Source organism: Eumetopias jubatus, unplaced genomic scaffold (assembly GCF_037043125.1).
Source record: "Eumetopias jubatus isolate StellerSeaLion01/CBP00866 unplaced genomic scaffold, mEumJub1_p1.0 scaffold_10, whole genome shotgun sequence".
NCBI classification, from domain to species: Eukaryota; Metazoa; Chordata; class Mammalia; order Carnivora; family Otariidae; genus Eumetopias; species Eumetopias jubatus.
In genome coordinates, this window is record NW_028274816.1 from 19,423,817 (window position 1) to 19,442,211 (window position 18,395).

Below are 18,395 nucleotides of genomic sequence, written 5' to 3' on the forward strand. Positions count from 1 at the left end.
AGAAAGTTTATAGCAGCTTTATTGATAATACTCCAAATTAGAAACATCCCAGTTTTACATCAACAGGTAAATCAATGGGGAAAAAAGTGGTATATTCATACAATGGAATGTTCATAGCATTAAAAAGCAACAAACTACTAAAGCATAGAATAATATAGATAAGTCTCAAACACATTGTACTTAGTATAAGAAGCCAGACACAAAAGATACATGTCCTGTATAATTCTATTGAAATGAAGTTCATGAACAAGAAAAGCTAATTTATAGTAAAAAATAAATTAGTTAATCAGAATTCCAGCTCGAAAGGACCTTTTCCCTGCTTTGGGCAGAAAGGACTTCACTCCAGATAAATGAAAGCAAAAGAGCTTTGGGCTTTTAACCAACTTCCTTGATTCTGAAGTATGATGTTCAGTGATTATAGAATAAATAAAGGAAGAGCTAAATAAAATCACCTAGGAACTAAGGCGTTCTTCTCTGAAGATGGCACTCTTTGGGGTGAGCCTACCTTTCCATCCTCAGGCAGAAACTCTCCAATCTGAAACCCTGAGGGAGCACCTATACACTGCCCTTTCTTTCTTCTTTTTCTTCTCAAACCTTTACCCAACACTTTTGTTCAATGACTTGAAACACACATGCTAATCTCCAAGCAGTGCTTTTAGAGGCTTCTTACTCATCTCTGTCCGAGGCATCAACTAACTTTTAACAGTTTGTATTTCGCGAATGGATCGGGCTCTCACTGCACACAGAGTCCTTAAGCTAGGTGTCAGGGAGACAGAAGGAGATCATACATGATCACTCCTAGAGAAGGCCATACTGGGAGAGGCACAAAAATGATAATGTAATAACAGTCTGGGTAAAAGTAGGAACAGAGACATCTAAACGAGACTGGGGTAGGATCATGGGGATAATCAGATAAGCCTTTCATATATTTAGTTTGGGGATCAGCACAAAATGTATTAACATCAGTTTAAAAAATATGATATCCACTTAAGAGTTTGACAAAGAAGCATGCAAGTCTCCTATTACAGGTATTATGGGAACTCAATTAGAATTATCCTTTGTGCATCTGTTCTGTCTAAGATTATATGCTAGGTTCAAGCTTGATTAGATCTCCCCTTGTTTTTAGAGTAAGTGGAAAAGTTTTATTTAAAAAAAAACCTGTTCATTTATATATAAACAAAAAATCACGTATAACTTTACCACCCAACTATGTATAACAACTGTCAACCTTTAAGATCCTTATGTGCATATTTAATATGTATATGAGATTATATTCTATAAGGTATTTGGGAACTTACTTTTTACATATAAATAATACCACCTATAATTTTCCAAGTCAGTTATTATGTCTACCTTATCACTTTAATTGATTACACCGTGTTCTACAGCATGAATTTAATATGATTTATATCATCAATCCCTATTGGTGAACATTTAGGTTGTTTCCAGTTTTTTTACTTTTATGACATGGACTTCTTAATTTTGCCTGGAAATGAGGCTTAGCTAGATGATTGCCCCTGTATTATTTTCAGAATGCCATTTAAACAGTTTTTTTTTTTCTTGTTCCCCTCTAATGGAAGGTTATTAATGGCACTGCTTAGTGAACAGAAAGGGTTTCTAAAAGCTCAGGTGCTACCGAGCAGCTGATGCTTGCAGGATTTCAGCTAACCTAATGCAGAGCTCATTAATCAAGGCATAGGACACAACCCATGAAAAAGCAGTTGGAGGAGAAAGTCACCTGGACTGAGTATGGGTAACCAGTTATTGTTAGCTCTGTGACATTTGGTCAGTAATTTAGCCTTTCCAAAGCTTTATTTCCACATCTACCAAATGGAAATACTAATCCTTGGTTCTCATGTAGTTGCTGAGGGAATCATAAAATAGGGACTGTGGGTAAATTTAAATGAATTTCCCAAGGCTATTTATTTATTTATCTATGGCTTTGTCCACATCTCCAGATATTCCTGAGGATATCTACCACACACAGTAAAACTTTTGGCAAATGTTAAATTGTTTAATAAACAAAAATCCCTCAAACTGTATGACATAAATCTAATGTAGTAACAGCCTTCATATAGATGTTAAGGTTTTTCTAGGGAACTACAGCATGCAAAGGCTGCTTTTGTAAGCCATGCAAAGGAAGCTTTTGTAAGCCTGTTTCACCTCCTCTTATATGTTAGGCCAGGTACTCGATGAGGCAGGCTTATATCTAAGTCTCCAGGGAAGGACCAGACATTGACAAGCAGAGAGGAGGCCATTTGAGGCAGGACATCTGAGCAAATAGGATGTACCATGGTGTACTCGAGACAGAGAACTTTTATGTCACTCTTACTTTCTCCTTCTTGGCTCTGGCCATCATGATAATAAGATCACTTAGGCTTACTTAATTACCAAATTGGATTGCCAGAACTAGAATGGTGGCCAGACAAATTAAGCTTCTTCTGTTTACTTCCTTGAACTTAGCACCTAGCTAAATGAATAATGATTGAATGATCATGTTTGCTGATGCTTGCTACAACCATGGTGCTGGAACAGTAAAAAGTTTTCCTCATTGTTAATTTACTTGTTTTTTCTTAGAGCTAGCTTCACACATTTGGCAAAATAGTGCTTTATAGTTTATGAAGAGTAATTCAGACATTATCTCGTTTAATCCTCACTTTGTGTAATGAATATGTTATTGGATTCATTTTAGACATTATAATATAAAGTCCAGGGTGCATGATACCAGCTCGATCAGTGCACTGGATCATAGCCCAGCACTGCTGATAACTTTTCATACCATGTGTGTGGGGGAATGTGATGCAATGATCCTGTGGGGGAGGAAAAGTAATTTTCCCTCTACCCTTCTAGATTCTTGACTAAGACTCCTCTGTAATAAAAGACAGATTAATAATAAGATAATGTATGTATGTATGTAATTAAGATAATATATGTAAATATGTACATATGGGGCCCCCACAAAGACATGAGACCCGAAAGGGGGCAACAAAGGTTGCCACAAACTGAGGGTTCTAGAGGGGAGGGGGTTGGGGGGATGGTTTAGCCTGGTGACGGGTATTAAAGAGGGCACGTATTGAATGGAGCACTGGGTGTTATACGCAAACAATGAATCATGGAACACTACATCAAAAACTAATGATGTATGGTGATTAACATAACATAATAAAATTAAAAACAAAAACAAAAAGCAAAGGTTGCATGTCATGCTAATGAGTCTCTCAGGTGAAAAATGCACCTTTGGTAATAACTGTCTTCCTGGTACAGGCCACCTTTCTAACATAAATTTCCCCCACAGAAGGATAATTTCTACTCTATTTTCAAAACTTCTGTGTCTGCAGTTTCTCAAAATAATCCTTTTGCCAAAGAGGCCCATCTCAGGGTGGGGCATATTCTACCCTTCCAGTCTCTGGAATCTAAATGAACAGCTAGTTATCAAGGAGCCCTCCTGAGCTAAGTCCAGCCCCAGGCACTGGGAATGAAGTAGCAAACTAGACACAGTTTATACTTTCATGGGGAAAATGTCCCTACTTACTGCCCACCACTCCCTAAATTGAGGACAGTCCTATATAGACCATGTTACTTAGTCTGTCCTCCCTCTCCTTTTTTGGGAGACACCTAACTAAAATATAGCACGGGCCCTCTCCTTTTTTGGGAGACACCTAACTAAAATATAGCATGGGCCAGAGGTACGTGATATGGCCTGAAGATGAACACACAACACACAGCAAGACAGTCAACTACTGTTTTAGGAAATCCAGCCTGTGACATGCAGAAATCATTCATTTATCCGAGAGAGAGCTGCCCCTGAAAGGCCTGGCTAGGACAGTGAGGACTCAGGTGTGAACAAAAGCCGCATGGGAGGAAAAGCATGAGAGCAAGAATGTGTGGAGAGAGGAGAAGAGGCTGAGCTCAAGGAAGTGCCCCAAAGGGAAGGTCTCTACCTTCAGCTTCCTGAGATCCTGTGAGCAGCTTTCACTCCAGAATTAATTGTCCTAGGGGAGAGGCCCTACAGTTTCTGAGACCTGATTGTTCGGCTCTTGTATGATTCCTCAAAATGTGTATACTCAATTTAACTCCTCTACTTATCATGTGAGGTAATTTGATGGGATTTCAATTTCTTATAAATGAAATAACCTGCAAAATTATCTACTTGTGCCGATTGCAGCATTATTTGTTTTGGAAACAACTTAAATGGCCATCATTAGTGGGCTGGTCATATAAACTCTGGTATTAACTTTCTATTGAGTACAATACAGCAGTAAGGAAATTGTGGTATTTTCCATATAGTTTCCATCATATTTTCTTTTATTTTTGCCATGTGTTGTATTCCATAAAAATTACATGTGTATGTATCAATATGCAAATGTATGTTATATATGTATTAATATATAATACATAGATATTTAATTTTGTGTATGTTTGTATATAAATACATACACTGTAATATGTATTATAGTCCATAAGAATATATTGCACATATCTCATATACATATATGAGACACATATACACATAAACACATATACACACATCTCATATGTATATCTCATATACACATATGAGATGTGTGTATATGAGTATTTCTAAGTGAAACAAAAATTAGTGTTTCATTGCACACATACAAAAACTTTATATTTATGTGTATTCATATGAATTTATATGTATTTTTATTTATGTGTTTATGCATTGATTTATATAACGCATACAAGTAGTTTGGAAGGACATGTATTAGATTGCAAACAGAAGTTACCCTGTGGCAGAAGGTTACCATTGTAAACAAAGAGTGAAAGGGGATGACCTGTATGTGTATTTCTTTTTTCGTTTCTTTTTGTAATTAAAAGTGATCCCAAAAAAATATTTTAAAAGAGAATCAAGCCAGTGAACCACCAATTACCCATTTTATGTCTTGTTTCATTTGTTAGGTTTTTCCTCCTCCCAGCCACACTGCTCAGTATGTGGTGAGTAAGGTCACTTGGTGTTGAGTTCTCACCTCAGTTTTCTAAACTAAGGATAAAAGGAGAATATTAAGTTTCCATGAAGGCTGTGTCTGCTGAGATTTTTTTCTTAATTTCAGCAATATAGATATGGATAAAAATACAATCTAAAGCTTGAGCATTTAAGTTTTTCATAAAATAAAGTCAGAGGATACTTTTCAAGCCACTTAGCATGATGACTCAGAAGATGCTTTGTCTTTTAAATATTAAAGTAATTTTTAAAATAGTCTTTTAATAAGTCTCTTAAAATAATGGCAGTATATATCTATTTTGGTGTGTACTATGTATTTTTGTTGTGAGAGTGTGTTTGCCAGAGTCTTCATATTCATGAAAATATCAACATATTTTAGCTAGCAAAAGAGAAATCCTCTGGGCTCAGAATGTGCCAATTTAACAAGATGTTAAATTTAGCAATTTAAGTATGTTTATTCTTGTGTAAAGCCGTATATGCAGGACATCAGGCTTTTAAAAACCCATCCTGAACAAACTGAGAATTGCGGGAGTGGTGGGGGGGGTGGGAGGGATGGGGTGGCTGGGTGATAGACATTGGGGAGGGTATGTGCTATGGTGAGCGCTGTGAATTGTGCAAGACTGTTGAATCACAGATCTGTATCTCTGAAACAAATAATGCAATATATGTTAAGGAAAAAAAAAGAAGAAGATAGCAGGAGGGGAAGAATGAAGGGGAGTAAATCAGAGGGGGAGACGAACCCTGAGAGACTACGGACTCTGAAAAACGAACTGAGGGTTCTAGAGGGGAGAAGGGTGGGGGGATGGGGTTAGCCTGGTGATGGGTATTAAAGAGGGCACGTGCTGCGTGGAGCACTGGGTGTTATGCACAAACAATGACTCATGGAGCACTACATCAAAAACTAATGATGTAATGTATGGTGATTAACATAATAAAAATCAAAAAAAAGAAAAAATGAAAACCCATCCTGTATACATAGAATAAGAGTTCAGATATTCAAATAGGTGTGCTATGTGTCCACTATGCAAATGTCAGGGAATTATAGTCTGCATGCACAATGTGGAAGAAGAGGCTCATCAATAAGAACATTACAGATATCTTGGACTGTTCCCCAAGTCAGTTGGGAAAAGCAGAGCTCTGATTGAGTTGTACAATACTGGTATCCACACGAGGGCCAGGGAGCTAACAAGAAATGGGTATAGGGTCCAGGTTCTGGCAAAACAGAGGCAGAGGGCAGGACTTGGAACGGCACCAGGAGAACTCAGATGATGATCCAAGAGCTGTCTTCATTGGGCCTACAAAGTGGAGAGGAGAAGTCAGCATCTTGAGGAGCCACAGCAGTGCCTTAGGCTCACTCTTATCCATCCCATCTCAGATCCATGGGGAAAAAAGTCAAAGAAACAAAAATGGTAGTACCAGGATCGCACGCTGACGTGGTAGAAGTTGCTCATGTGCCTCCTTCTCTGATCAGTAATATTTTAATAACTGGCATGGGACAGGGCTGGATGGTGGGTACCAAGTGGGCACTCAGGGGAAAAACTGACTGTCAGTTTTGGGGATGCAGCTAATATTTCTTGTATAGATGTAATATCTGCAGTTGCCTCAGTACTTTTTATATTTATATTCACTGAGAAAGCCCATAGTCTGGTCTGTAATAAAAATAAAACTCAGTCCAATGAAGTGTCATTGTAATGGTCCTGGTTGTCTTCCCCTCAGAGACCTCCCAACTTGCAAGATCTCCATCAGCATCTTGCAGAGATTCAAAGGCACTAGTTGACATAACTTCCTAATGTTAAAAGAGGAATAACTAAAGTCTAGAGCAGTTAAGAGACACGACCTGGGCCACCCAACCAATAATGCTAAACTCAGAACTTGGATATAGACCTCAGGTCCTGAGAGAAACTTCCTTCCATTCCAGCTTTTCACCTTTTTGTGGGATTTTTTTCTATCACCTCCCTCATTCAGTTTAATATAAGTCTGCACCATTGTTGGTAGACTCAGATTACTGTTGACACCTAATTTTTCTAGGGGAGAAAAATGATGACCCAACACAGAGAATCCACTTCCTGAAGCTCCATCAAAATGATCTGCATCCAGTGTGATATTTACAAAAGCTGCCACACTACATAAGGTCACCAGAGAAATCCAGCGTAATTCCCCTTGTGGAGATACGCATACTCCCACCCAAATGCCCAGCCTTTGTGTCTTGTTTTTAAAAGGCGCTTAGCAACATAGCCGTCGATTCATCTACATTTGAGATCACTCTTTTTGAGTCACCTCCTGTATGTACTGAGTTTTTTTTTTTTTTTTTTTTTTGCAGCTTCTGGATACCTAATGAACTTTCTTAGAGACCAAGTGAAATATATTTTTGGAACAGATCACCCTGCACTTTGCAGATCATGAATTTCTTTATTATTTGCCATGGCAGGCGTTGCTGCCCAAAAAGTTATTATCTACTCAATCTCAGTTCTAACCTGCAAGCAGATCTGTCTGAGGAGCCAATTTATTACCGATGTAACAGCACTAGGGAAGATGAGTTTGCTTGTTTAAAGAGATGAGCGGCATTGGCAACGCTATCAATTTTCACATGCAGAAATCCTGTACATGGGATTTTTGTAGTTATTAAAAAATCATGCATAGTAATGTTTCTGTCCTTCATCATGTATTTGCTGGAATTGCACATCCATCATAGCTTGTTCCTCTCTAAATGGGCTTGTCTTTCAGAAATTGGTAGCCTTGCAGGGTTTTTGCCACACAGTAAGCTGTGAGACCATAAAGGTCACGATGCCATCTACATTCAGCTCTGTGTTTTGCCATAAATGCCCCCATAGGATGCCCTTTGCACGTAATTAACTTCTTGGTTATCAATTTCATATCCTTCACTCACTGATTTAATTGCATTAGATGTACCCTAGGCTCTCCAAACTGGGAGAGGTTGGGGGGTACAGGATAGCATTGTGGAATATAGATCATTGTAATACTGGCAAAAATCACACACACACACACATACACACACAATTAAGCACAAAACTTACTGAGTAAGAAAGACATGGATTGTAAACCTGTTTTCTGTTCACTTGCTGAAAGAATTTGGGTATGTCACTTACCTTCCCTGGATTTATTTTTTGTTTAATCTCTAAAAGGGAGTAATAAAACTCACCTTATAGCATGTTTTAGTAGTTAAGTAAGAGAGCACATATATATCACTTAGCACAAGTTATGGCATATAATAATTGTTACATAATAATTATTAATTATAACAATATTAATGATAAATATTTAAGATTACCTCCTTTGAAAATAGATCTTCTAATACTAGACAGAAGGAGGGCATAGGCGTGCGTGCAATTAACCACAAAACCAGTCAGTAAAAGGGAAAATCTCAATAGAAGGGGAAGGAAATATATTCTGCCAGTGTCCTCTGGCTAGGGAGATCAAAGATGGTATGAGAAAGTATAAACTGAGTAAAATTTTGAAGGATGGAGTATTCAGGACTCTTTGACTTGCAAGTGAGAGAAACAACCCCAACAAAGTTAAGCCAAAAAGGGAAGTCTCAGGTTTGGCTTCAAGTACAATTGGATCCAGGTGCTCAAATGAAGTTTTAAAGGCTCCGATATCTCTGTTTCTGAGTTCTAAATCCCTCTGTGTGTCAGGAAGACCATGCCATACTTAAGTCTAAACTTTTATGACTCAGTATTCCAAAAAAAAAAAGGAGCTTTTCTTTGCCAGAATTGGTATAGTAAATCTTAGACAAGGCTATGATTGGCCCTTCCTGGGTCAGGTGTCTTCTCTGGACCAATTGCTATGGCCAGGAAAGATAGAGTACTCTGATTGGACAGCCTGGATCATTTTCCTAGCTCTGTGGGGTGGGGTTGTGTGCTGTGATTGACAGCCTCACCAGGGCTACCTGCAGTGATAGAATGGTTTCTCAAAGAAAAGTGGGGTTCTTTGAAGAAAAGAAAAGATGCAGGAGGAGGAGATAAAGCATAAGATTAGGAATACTGAAATCATAGACTTCTATTGTAAAGGGGACCACAAGACCTATAGAGATTCAGGACAAGGAGAATATATGAGGGAACATTTTAAGGAAGACTATTGAGGAAGAAAATTTTGCATATAAGTGCAGGCATATATGATATATCATATATTCTACTAAGCTTGATATGCTCACCTACTTTCCCTCATTGGATCAAACAACGCTTACTTCAGAAACAAGGCATAGTAAATACTTACTTTGCTCAATGAGTGAGTACATGAGTGGACATATAGCCCAAAGGAATATGTACATTTTTCACCTTAGAACTGTATTATTCCCGTATTAAAAATAACAAAACTGAGTTGGAGAAGTTTAATGGCTCACTCGAGGCCATGCAGCTAGGAGCTTAGAGAACTTGGTTTTTATCTCAGTCAGCCCTCCCACAACTTTCTTTTCTTCCATCTGTTGCTATTTCTCAGGCTGACTCAGACACCTGTACCCTTGGGACTCATTGGCCAGATTTTATTTCCAGCACATTTCTGGTGTTCCTCAATCTCTTACTTAAGGCTTTGAACTAAATTATATTTGTATCCCAGTAACTCACAGACACTTTAGTGTTGGAGGGGACCTTGGAAACCATCCAGTCCAAAAGACATAGCACAGTAAACTGCAGTTAAATGGGACCGTCCCAATCAGAGAATGAAGAGTGGAAAGCCGAGTTCACTCTTCTCTGTTTTCCAGGGACTGAGTTATTGTTCTGATAATTCGAGTGATTTCTCTAAACATGATTCTAACAAATGCTCAACAGGCTCCCACTTGAATAGAGTTGCAGGAATTCGGAGAAATAATGAAGAAACAGCAAGCCTCTCCTCCTAGTGCAAATACAGAGCACAGTTCCCCTGGGTACAGGGAAGCTGCCGCCCACAAGGATCCGACATATGGAACACCCACATTTAAAAATAACAAGACTGAAGACTGCTGTATTGCTTTTACTGCCCCCGTCCCAGCCACCTCTTCACATCCCTAGATCCCCTTATCATTTAATAAAGACAGCCACCTGTTTGGCTTAACAAAGTAAGCCAGCTGGGCTGAAGGGGAAGAGGAAGTGTGTGTGGACAGGGGACTGCTCTGTGTGTGGTCTCTCCCCTTCCACTTTCAGTTTATGCTGAAGACAGAGGCAACCTGCTTCTTCTACCTCCGCATCCTTGATCCTCAGTTTTAAGGAAATCTTCCCATTTTTCCTGCTGGCCGTGAATGGCATGATTCCACATCTCCAGCTTCAAATGGAGTTTAGGGTAACCTTGTGTTCTCTCTTAGTGGCAGTGTTTATCCAAGCATTGCATGTCCCTTCCTTTCCATCAAAAACCCCTGGGTGCTTGTTAAACATTCAGACTCTAGAAGCCCTTCCAAATTTACCAAAATACAATCTTCAAGCGTCCTAAGGTATTTTAGAACTCCCTGAGGGATTCATATACCAACTAAACTGTGAGATTCTTAGCCTCTCATTGCCTTGCAATTTCTGCACTTTGGATGAGCCCTCTCACACAGCAAAACCTGGAGAGGCAGAGTGACAGTGAGAGGTGTGTCCAGGGGAAAGGGAGTATGGAACATGTTCTTCATTCGACCCCCGGTGTAAGGCTGAGACCAAGGATAACTTAAAGTCAGTTGTGGTGCAGCCTTGTTCATTAGGGTAGGAGACTTTATAGGGATGTTGGGCCAAAGCTTAGATGTAATGGGCATTTACCTGGAATGTATTTTGTACCATATGTTGATCTCGAGTTTTTCAATTTGCAAGTCAAGACCCATTGATGGGTATGAAATCAGTTTAGTGGATCATGGTCATCTTGAAATAAAAATAAGTCATAATTGAATATTTTATTTTGAATATTTAATAATAGAATATCACATTTAGAATAAACATACGAGAATGTATTATGCGTTGTGAGAATAAGGATTGCTTTCTTTTTTTTTTAAGATTTTATTTATTTATTCATGAGAGACAGAGGGAGAGAGAGAGAAGCAGAGGGAGAAGCAGTCTCCCAAGGAGCAGGGAGCCCGATGCGGGACTCGATCCCAGGACCCTGGGATCATGACCTGAGCCGAAGGCAGACGCTTAACCATCTGAGCCACCCAGGCGCCGAAGGATTGCTTTCTTAAACCTGTGTTTCAGAGCATATTCTGAGTGGGGATGGGCTATCATCAAAGTTTGAGCATCATTGAACTAGGGAGCCCAGGGTGCCAAATGACTTGCTAAAAGTTTACAAGTATTAGCATATTACTCCCATTTTATAGATGGGAATACTGAGACTGAGATGGAGTAGTAAAGACAGAGAGACAGTAAATACTATCTCACTGTCACAGGTCCACCTATGTTCTTATTTGCCATTTAATTCTATCATTTAAATAACCATATCCTTTTACCTTGTACTCCTCATTCTGGCCTTTACCCCATGGTGTCCTAAATATATCATTGATGAGCAGTTCTACACTGTAAAAGGTCTGCACATCAATTGCTATGCAGTGTTGTGCTTTTAATGCTGTTTGACAGGAACTTGTGAGGAGTTGATAGAGTCTTGTTTGTTTAGCTTTTACCCAAGGTCAGAACCAAGATTCACTGCCCTCACTGGAGAACTGGCATTAATATTCAGATCCTCTCTCCAATATCAAAGGCTCCTTGTTAAGGGCTCTTCCATGGGCCATCAATGGCAGCTTTGTTTACTGCCTTGAGAATCTCTTCAACAAATTAACCAATACCTACTTAACACATAAGACTCAGTTGGTGGCAAGTGACAGAAAACTAGACTCAAACTGGTTTGACCCGAGAGAAGAACTCTATTTTTTTTTTTTTCAAGTAAATTAAGCCTGAGGGGGAGAACTGGATGGATTCAGGTTTGGATGTGACTGGACACAAATGATATAATCGGAATGGGATTCTCTCCATGTTTCAGCTCTGTTTCTCCTGTGTTGAATCCACAATGGGAGTTGATCTCCTCTAATGGTTAGAAAGGGATTACCATCACTTCCCTGTTAAGACATGAGAATTAGATTCTCTCTGGGAATCGCTGACTTTAGTTGAATGACCCACCCATTCCTGAGCCAATCACATAATCATTGGAACCATGCAGCTTGATATGTTGATTGATGGAATCCCACATAAAGACATTACAGTGAACCAAGGGGGATTCCTCACCCCAAAGGAATATTAGGAAGCAGTTACCAGGCAACTGAGTCCTAGGTGTCAAAAGTTCAGGCCTTGTGCTAGAGAGCCTCCAGTAGGAACCTCTGCCCTTGAAGAACTTACATCATTTAGGGATTACTCTGTGTGTGTGTGTGTGTGTGTGTGTGTGTGTGTGTGTGTACACGCACACACACATGTTCCACGTTAACATTCAGGTGCTGAGCACCATGAGAGATCTCTGGAGAAATGGCAAGCATTCTTTGTAAGAAACTTTGCAATATAACATCAAAGAAAAAATCTGTATACATCATTAATAACTTAAAGGTAATGAGGAAAAATGATAAATTTCCATTTGTTCTTCAAAGGCAGAGCATATAACATGCAGACCCTGCCTTTCAGCACAGGTAGGATTTGGATATTAAGGGAAGATGCAGCTATATGGATTGAACAGGTATGGTTAATGGACTGGGAAGCAGGAGGCTATGACACTTGGTACCTGTAAGGGGGACAGTGCTAGAGAGGAGGAAGACCTAAAAGAGGAGGAGGTACCAGAGTACAGAATGCCAGGCCTTGGTGTTTAAGTTTGGGATCACTTGTGGAGTAAGTCCAGCTTTATAAGAGGGGATGTACCAGCTCTGTATTACAGAAGTCACCCTGATGGCAGTGACAGTGATCCTCTTGAGGGGAAAATATTAATCTATACTAAAGATTATATAAGCATGAATTTAACAGCTGTGACAGACCTACAAAGGGGAAATGGTTATAAATATCGCAGAGACACATGACAGGACCTCACAGTTTCTTAGGTGTGGGCAACACCTAGAAAGACGGTAAAAGCTGAGTTCAATGTCCATCTTCTTTGATGGCAAAAAGCATGGTCCTATGAGTGGTATCCTCTTGGAAGGAGGGCATTTGAGAGTGGACATCTCTTCTAGGTTTATAACCAGTCATCCAGGTTTGCGGGAGATTGATTTCTGGTCCTGGAGGAAGGCTAGAGGAAATTTGCAGGCGTCATGGGAGGACTTCTCCATATGCAAGTCAGCTCTTTGGATTGGCAGACTCCTGAAATTTGGAAACGGTCAGACCTGAGTTCAACCCTGATTCTTTTGGGCCAGCCATCTAATAGCAGTTTCCTTCCTTGAAAATGAAACCAACCTCCTGGGATTATTGTGAGGTTTGAATGAGAAATGTGTAAACAATGCCCACTCAATACATATGAACTCAGTAATATTTATTTAGAACAATACCAGAATGAGGCATTGCTATAACTTCATGTGAAATTATATGAGAAGGCCAGGGAGAGGAACTAAATGAAAATGAGACATTCAAATTCTTTACAGCTAGCAAGTGGCAAAAGTAGGGTTCAAACCGAGTGGATCTGAATGAAAATTCTGGGTTCCTTCTGTTGCTCTTGCAATATTGCCTTAAGTTATATTTTCAAACATTTCACAACTGACTCTAAATTGCCAGTGAAAATTAACATGACACGTGTATTATGGTCAATAAATTATGTATCCTGCATATCTCGTAGGCCACTCATGGTTTTTTAAACATAACGTAAGCATCAGCAATATTACTTGATTACCTTAGTGGATGTATTATTGGAATGGCAACTTTCAGTAGATATCAATAAACATCTTTGTTACACAGATGTTCCAGGATTGAAGAAGAAATATACTGATTAATATCTCTCTCAAATCCTGGGATAAAGATGAAAGTATTATATTATCCACTTTCTGGCCAGCACAACAAATGAGATTAAAGAAGAAATTAGAAGCCATCCTTCCAAGCTTAATGAAATACGGGTTTACCAGAGAAAGCTGGTTAGGGCTGAGCCTCTTCAAATAGACATCTGTTCCCAAACAATGTTTTTGTTTTGTCCTGTCTTTTTTCTGTTATGATTAACCTTGATGGTGACTCGGCCTTCTTGCCTCTGCCTTTGGGTTCTAAAGATATAAAACAACAAACATAAAATAGATGTCATCCCAATGACTAAACTATGCCAAGAAAGGGGAGAATAAAGTTGGGCCAAGTTGTGGACAGGGTGCAAACCCTTAGTGCCAGAGGGAAATGTGAAAAAGATGTCTGCAACCTGGGAGAGCAATGGCAGCACACAGCACAAGCACTCTCCCAGGAGATAAGGGGTTGAGAGGCTTTCTGCTTGCTTCGAAGTGGCTAGAGTTTTTCTCTGCAAAGAGAATTTACAACCAAGATTGTACCTTCATTAGGACTTGAAAGACATTCATGGGTATTGATGTTAAAATGCAGTCCTTTATCTTGCTACAAATATGTATAATAAATTCAGTTCAAAGCATCATCTATGTATCGCCCCTAAAAGTCGAACTTTCTTATGAAAAGGGTTAATATTATCCTTTTCCTAAATAAAATTACATCAAAATGTTTTTATGATGGTCCATAAGGCCCTGCATAGTCTGGCCTCAAACCACTTTTTCTATTTAATGTTGCCCCACTTTCCTGCTCATTTACCTCCCCAGCATCTGGCCTCCTTTTACTTCCTTCCGCTGCAGGGCATTTGCACATGCTGTGTCCTACATCTGATCATTCCTTTCCCCCATTGTTTGCCTGCCTTTCTCCTGATCCAGCCACTTCACAGAGGTGTCTTCCTTAACCATCTTCTCTAAGCCTTGCTTTTCTCCCAATCCCCATTCCATTAACAATATTCTCCATCCCACAAAACTGTGCACCTCCTTTGTATAATTACTGCTGGGTATGCTTAATCTGTTTCCTTTTCAAGCCAGCTAAAATTGAACACATTATGTGTCAGCAATTTATGTGTATTTATAGATACTAAAATCTTTGATCCTCATTATGCCAGCATAAAGTCGATGGCATAATCCACACCCTTTCCCTAGACCAAGTAACAGATTTACTGAAATTGGTTTATTTACCAATGCTTATAACTAAGTAGAGGGGTCAGGATTTGAACCCAAGAAGTCTTGATCCAGAGTGTATGCTCTTAAATGCAATCCTGTATGCCTCCCACCCTATTATTTCTCTCTCACAACTGAAAATAGACATTTCAGGGATTATTGTACTTGCATGCATTATTTCACTGTATCCTTATTTAAAACTTATACCTACACAACAGTGATTCACAAACTTGGCTTTTCTCAATAGCTAACATGTATCTACAAACTGAAATATAGCTACACACACACATACATATATGCACACAAATATATATACAGTGAAATATGTTTTTATATAAAAACTATATTATCAGGCACAGTTCTGTTCACATTAATATTCATAATCCAGGACTCAAAGTCACATAAAAAAAAAAAAGAACAGAATTCACTGAGGAGCTACCAATGACTATAAACCCATAAGCAAATGTTCAGCCTTACTACTCATTAATGAAATAAGATACCGTTTCTACCTCTCTAATTAGCAAGGATTAAAAAATAAATAATACTCACTGTTGGCAGGAGTACAGGGAAAGGACTTTGTCATACATTAGTGGTAGGAGGAAAAACTGTTTACAGCCTCAGTGCAATGCAAATTTGGCAACATGTAGCAAAGGATTGCAAGTTTACCTTGGCCTTTTTTCCAAAAAATCCACTTCTAGTAAATTAACTTTAAAAAAAAAGAAAAAGACTAAGATTTGGGTTGAAAAATTTTCACTGTAGGGCTGTGGCTATGTATACGCATATGTACATATGTAAGCAAAAATAAAATCGTGTTAAACTCCAACTACAGTCGGTTAGCAAACAGTGACTGGATGCCTACTACGTTCAAGGCCTTGAGTGTAGTGCTGGGGATGTGATGGTAAAGGAGGAGATGGAGGTGAGGTCCTTACGTCATTGGAGTACAGCCCCACCTGGGACTAAGTACATACTGTTCCGTCCACAGTGAGGAATGTTAATTAACTATGGCAATGACATTATAATGAGGACGTCTGAAAGCATGGTTTTGGAGATTAAATACTGATGATTAAGACCTCTGAGAAAGAATCATGGTAAAGTTAGTGAATGAGTCTAATTTTACATAAGGTGGATAACATGGATATGTACACATATGCAGAAAGAAAACTAGATAGAAAATCACCAAAATGTAACTATCACTAGGAAATCGAATTAAGAGAATGTTTCTTTTCTTTCTCTAAGTTTTTATCATGAAATGTACAGGTATTTTATTGAGGAAAATACTATTGATACCAAAAAACACCACTGTAAAAAAAAAAAAAAAGTGACTGATAACGTTCTGAAAAACTTTCTTTTCCCAAGTCTGATTCTCTCTATGGGAAAATAAGGAGGTCTATTTCTTCTGCTGCTCACTGGTTGGCAGCTCATCTGTCTGAATGTAGTAAAAGCATAACCTCTCCCTAAAACCACCCCAGAGTCCCACCTATCAGACACAACTAGGTCATCTGATCTCCCAAGCTCGATCTGAGTCGGTTTGTTCATACCACTCCCCTTCACAAGGAGCTCCCCAAAGGCTTGGAAGCCTCCATCTCCTAGCTGTAACTCAAGAGTTCATGGAATTAGTTATGAGCTAATTAGTTAATTAATAACATAAAAGACTCAGGCCAAGGAAATTCTGGTGATTAAAACAAAATAGCACATCCTGAAAAGGGAACCAGCTCTGTATAATGGAAAAACATTTGCTCTCTTGAATGTGTCACACCTAAGTCCCAAGCCCAGTCTTAGCATTTTATCTGCGTGACTTCAGGCTCTTGACATCTTCACTTCCTTCTGCACAAACTGTGAAAGGGTGAGGGGACTACCCTAGGAAAGCAGGAGTCAAGTGTTTGTCCAGTAGGAGTTTAAAGTGCTCTAGTGGAATGTTCTTTTTCAGTTTATGTTCAATTTATGATATGGTTTACTGTCTTTTTTCACTGCCTCCGTCTTTGATTTTTAACTTCCACATTGACTCATGGGCACTCAGTTGACAGTTTCAGTCTGTGTCTCTAAGAAGTTAGTGTTCTAGACCAACTTTTAAATTACAAAATAGCAAAGCTAGTTTCAGAAAGAAGTGTGTGTGTGTGTGTGTGTGTGTGTGTGTGTGTATGTGACTTCATTTGTTCATACAGCAGGGTTCTCTTGTCAAATAATATTCTGTTGGAACCAGGCTCCTTTGTTTATAGGCAAAGAAAAGCAGGAATAGGAAAGGAAAAATAGCGAGAATTTGCTTTTATTTACAAAATGGTGTTCCAGACACTGTGCTAAGTGCTTTACCTTTTGTTGCTTAATCTTTATAAAAATAGCACCTGGGATGCAATGTCCTCCTCACTTTTTTCCTAAGAGAAATGCTGAAAGCTTGAAGAGGTTCAAAGGCATTGTCAGGGTTCTGAAGTAGTCAATATTAAAAGGCTGGTTCAAAATCTGATCTGAGTCAGAAATCAGTGTTGAGGGAAGGGAAGTGGGCTGTGGTCTGTGTGTCCCAAATTCTAGTCTTAGGTTGGTCCCCAGCCTCCTGCCTTTGCATAAGTTTGCAGCAGAGAAAAGAGTAACCTGTGACCCCCACTCTCCACCCATCTGCTAACAATCCTGTTTGGAGACATCACTTCCATCTGTAACCCATTGTGAAGGCATGTCATTAATGAAACACTGGGAACAAACAGAATCGTGCTTCTTCTCGCAGCTCTGCTACCAGCTGCCTAATTAGGATTTATGGGTGGCCATGATAAAAATGTCTGCATAGGAAAATTCTGAGATTTCTCTTGAACTCTTAAATAATAGCCAACCAAAGCCTTCATGAGTGCGGGGATAGGTCAAATACACCTCCATACTGCCAAGTGTGTTAGGGTGGCGGGGGTAGGCATGTGTGTGTCAGGGAACAGGAGAGGCAGGTTGTTTACATAAATCAGGCTAATATGAAGGGCTACAGCTTCAAGTAATGGCTGTTCTTTGTTAATTCAGACCTGAAGTGGATTAAGTTCAAGTCTTCCACCCAATGTCATTGAAGAGCTATTCACGGTGTGTAGAGCTTGGTGGTTTGTTTCCCTAAGTACATCCTCATGGTGATTGGAGAGTCCGCTGTATTGCCTTTGGAGCCCAGGACAAGTGGCACATCCCAGCTGAAAGCCACTCTTCCCTCTTCAGTGAGAATGTGAAGTAACAACAGAGAGAAGTAGGACAATGACAGCTGTGGTGCATCGTCCCTGACTAGGGCCAAATAGGTATGAAAAAGCCTTGTATTAATCAGGTCTTGTATTCTCCAACCACCCAATAAGGTGGCTAGAAATGATCTCATTTTGTAGCTGAGAAGAAATTCTTTGCTTCAGAGTAATCTGTAGTGAAAAAAAAGTGGGGATA